The 4138-nt window shown below is 30.8% G+C and overlaps 3 protein-coding genes across 4 annotated transcripts in view; 1 reads left to right on the top strand and 2 right to left on the bottom strand.

Moving 5' to 3' along the window:
• LOC129790211 (serine/threonine-protein phosphatase PP2A 65 kDa regulatory subunit) overlaps positions 1-4138 on the bottom strand; it is a 620353-nt gene that overhangs the window by 125309 nt on the left and 490906 nt on the right. The window lies entirely within an intron of this gene.
• LOC129790342 (clavesin-2-like) overlaps positions 1-4138 on the top strand; it is an 891203-nt gene that overhangs the window by 816283 nt on the left and 70782 nt on the right. The window lies entirely within an intron of this gene.
• Positions 1-4138, bottom strand: part of LOC129790167 (chondroitin sulfate synthase 2) — a 178164-nt gene that overhangs the window by 125309 nt on the left and 48717 nt on the right. The window lies entirely within an intron of this gene.

The following is a 4138-nucleotide window of genomic DNA, read 5'->3' as shown; positions in this document are numbered from 1 at the left end:
ATTGAAAATGAAAAAAAAATGAAAAAATTGCAGAAATAGAAAAAATAGTAAAATTCAAATTTATACAGATGAAGAAACCATGGAAAATTGAAAAAAAAAGTTTTTTCTATTTAGTTCCTAAATTATGAAGCCGAGAATGAATAAATTTGTAAAAAGTAGAAAAATATTGTCTTTTATTTTTTCCTCTGAAAACCTTTCTTTTGATGTTTTTTCTTGGTCGGAATTTGAGATTTACGCGATTCACATTTTTTTCTTTTGTCTGGTTGTGTGGAATTTAATACGTTTTGAATTTTTGGGTAAGTACCTTGAATTACTATTTTGTAATAAATTTTTGTTTTTTTTTTAAATTTAATTTGGGTCAGAATGAGACGATTTTTTTTATATATTTAAAAATAGTTTCCCTGAAACGATTTTCCTTGGAGGTTTTAGCTCTCCTCTGACCTTTCAATGGTACATCAATTACATAATTTCATTGTACTAACTTTATTTTAAAGCAGGGTCTGAGAAACTAAACATTTGCGGAAATAAAAGAGAATTTCAGGTTATTGAACATTAATGCATAACATCATTGAAAATGAATTCTCTTTCCTTTCAATGAAACTTGAGTTAGAGTTTTTAATAAAAATATTTTAAAATCCCTAAATTAAATAATTTAAAATATTTTTTAGATCTTAATTTTTCTCAGATCTTTACCGAAGTAAACGAAAAGTATTCCTCATCTACAATCCAGAAAAATAAAGATTTTTCCTTATTTTGTTTACAACCATTGTTGCTCTCAAACCTTGAATTTTTTTAAATATAGGTATAGCACATAATTGCAATTTTTCCAATAAAAAAACTCGTGTCCCTGGAGGCCACCAAGGTTGTCGGTAAAAGAAGAAATCCTTTTTCGGTTCTGAAGGAAGATACAAAAGAAATTCCAAAAGGAGTTAAAATTCTACTTACAACGAAATTACTTTATGAGTTTGTTAGAAGGTAAGTGATGTTATTTGCATTTTGTGTTTACACAGGATTTCTCCGGAGGATGGATTTTCAACCTTCACAGGACGCAATACAGGTAAAAATTTCATGATCTTCTCTTCATCCCTTCGGAGCCTTCGCTTTTTTTCTTGGACACGTCAATATGAACACGCCTGAGGATCTATCGTCTTCAGCAGCATTTTTTTGCCTTTAACTTGGAGTTAAGAAGGATTCTTACGTTGTAGGTATTATATATAATTTGATAGCAGGCAGGTTTTTTTTTTGGGCGTTATTTCGTGCCATTCTTCCGTTGCATTCGTGTCAAGCCATCAGTGAAACTTCACAATTTGTTTAGGCTCTCATTTGTAAGGAATTTCACAAATTAGAATGCAATATAAGTTCAAAATTTATGCATTACTTTTTGCATTGAGGCTATAAAATTTAAAACATTTTTTTCTTCTCACAAAGAAATGCAATGAAATGCTTCTAAAGGAATATAATGGACCATAGCATGAAAAAAATTGGAGCAGATGTGATTTTTGCATCATGAGGACGACAGTATAATCCAACCATTCTTCAAGAAATTTATCTTCTCTTCTTTCTTGCAAAAAAAATGTACACAAACAGAAAAAAAAGGAGAAAAAGGAGTTGCAGAGGGAGTGAGTGGTTTAAAAAAGCTTAAGATGAACAAAAGAGTTTTTTCGGGTTTCCTAAAATTATCTTGATTTGGGAAAATATAGCAAAGAATTGCATGGGATTTTACACTCAAATGATCTTCACGTGCAATCTCTTAGGTGGGAATTACCTAGATTTTTTTCAAAGGTAAAAAAATTCTTTATTTACACATTATGTTTAGATTTTGATCAGGACTCACAGTTGGGATAATTGAATTTATCAATAAATAGTATTTTCATGCCTTTTCCCGTGGGTTTGTTTGATATTTCTCTTTTTCGTACCACGCTATTGTACTTTTTGGGGTTTTTAAGGTATGTAGAAATACATATAGTACCTACCTTTAGCCCTTACTTAAGAAAAAAAAGAAATCTGCTTATAATAGCTTTGACGATTCTTTTTAAAATAGGTAGGTACTACCTTACAAGAAGAACAAAACACTGCACGCGATTCTTTCTGTATCGTACATATACCTTATGGCATCGTCCGAATTTGTGAAAGGAATTGTATGTGCTTTAGCCCCCGCGGGGTGGTAAAGGGTATACATGTGCGGAGGGAAAGAGAGTGGATGCGAAACAAGCAAGGGAATGATTTCGGTGAGAGACCTAAAATGGAGCCAAATAAAATTGCCGAAAAAAAAGGAGTAATAAATCGCCTCTTTAGGAGGTGCTTGAACTTGCCAAGGCCAATTACTCATAAGTGTAGTGGAAGAAAAAGGAAACGACTCCGCACGAGAATGGGCCAAGAATTGCGCGTATAGCGTAGAACGTTGCAGATAACATTTTTTTTTGTATTTTCCGCATTTTGTGCGAAGTTCATTTTAATACTAAATATACATAACTAAATACAACAACAAAAAAATCCAGGAAGAATTTTTTTTTTAGCAAAATAAGTGGCTATCGTCTAGTCGTGGTTCACAGATTCTAATAAATTGACCCTGAAAATGCTTGTCATCCCCACAGTTCGCCGCCCCCCGAAAAGACGTTAGTCATACTGGGTGGCAAAATTAGTTCAGCGTGTCTTTATTTCTAATTTAGGTTTTTTTTGTTATCAGAAGCAACACTTCCAGATTATATGCATATCAAATTTATGTCTAAATTAACTCTAATTAATTTTTTGGAAATTTTCAATTTTTAAAATTTCTAAGAATACTTTTCCATCCTGATTCATTAATATTTACACAATTTTTTTTTTGAAATCTTTTATAATCTTCCTGCAAATTACTTTCGTCTCTATCACAACAGAAATGTAATCGATCCTTTTTTGCTACAAGACCTACAAGACGGAGCAACAAAAGAACGGGGTGGATATTCTTACCTACCGCGCCTACCTCAAAAGATGCACAACTTTGAACATTAATCCCGAAGTGTGAAAATTAAATTATCGCTTCGGTTGACAAGGAATGAAACACGATAGAATGGCTAAGGAGTCATATACCTTTGAACCCTTTGAACTTGTATTTTCTTGCTTATTTTTGAAAACATTTTCCAATATAGAATTACAAGGATATTCAAAAGAAAGAGGATTTAGAAAGGGTTTTCTTTTGAGTGAAACAACTAAAATAAGGGTAAAGAGAAACCCATCCTCATGTTTTGTACGCAAAATTTATTGTTCTTATCAAATTTTTCTGGATAAGATTCTTTTCAATTTCTAGCCGGATGACTTTTAAGATTCTATAGCTATCATAGATTTTCATTTGTTCATGGAAAATGGGATATTTTGGGAAAGGATGTCCTTTTTCCGCAATTAGAAACCTATGAACCTTTTTGAAGTTTTTGGATGATTTTCCGGGAATGAAATTGTGAAAACTTAAGGGTTTTTTTTTAAATGTTATATTGGTTCATCCAAACTCTTAGAATATGGTTTAAGTTAAAAGATATTCTTTTCTTACCAGGATACCCATCAATAAGGAAAAATATGTATTTTTCGTGAGTTGAATATCATAAAATCTTCTGACCCAAAAGATAATTTAAAAAATGTTTTTGTGCATTTTTTTTTGATTATCCTGAAAGAAACAAAAAAATTTAAGCGGTTCTAGACCATAAGTAGGTAAGTCCTAGAAGGTAAGCCCTTGAATTTTTTAACTATTAAAATCAATAACCTTGTAAAGAATTTTTTTTTAATTCTGCAAAAAATGCAAATATTTAGTCCCCTATTCATCGACTAATAAATCTTTGAAATATTAACGATTTCTTAGTCGCAGAATACGACCCATTGGGCTAATCTTTTTTGTAAACTAGCCTTGATTAATTTTATCAAAAAATTCTGTTAAAAATATCCTCAATCAAGATTTTAAAATCTTAATTCCAGAATACTGAAATTTAGTTATTAAAATTTTAAAAATTTAAGCAGATAGTTGAGCAATCAATTCTTGATTTAAGTTTATTAAATGAAAATGCTGATGATATACTTATAATAGGGTATGTAACCCCTTAAAGAGTCTGTAATAAGTAGATATTAAAATATTTTATTTTGTAACTTGATACTATTCATTATTAAACGCATA

This window comes from Lutzomyia longipalpis, chromosome 2 (assembly GCF_024334085.1).
Source record: "Lutzomyia longipalpis isolate SR_M1_2022 chromosome 2, ASM2433408v1".
NCBI classification, from domain to species: Eukaryota; Metazoa; Arthropoda; class Insecta; order Diptera; family Psychodidae; genus Lutzomyia; species Lutzomyia longipalpis.
Note: the sequence above shows the minus strand (reverse complement) of the source record. Positions and strands in the feature narration are given on the sequence as shown.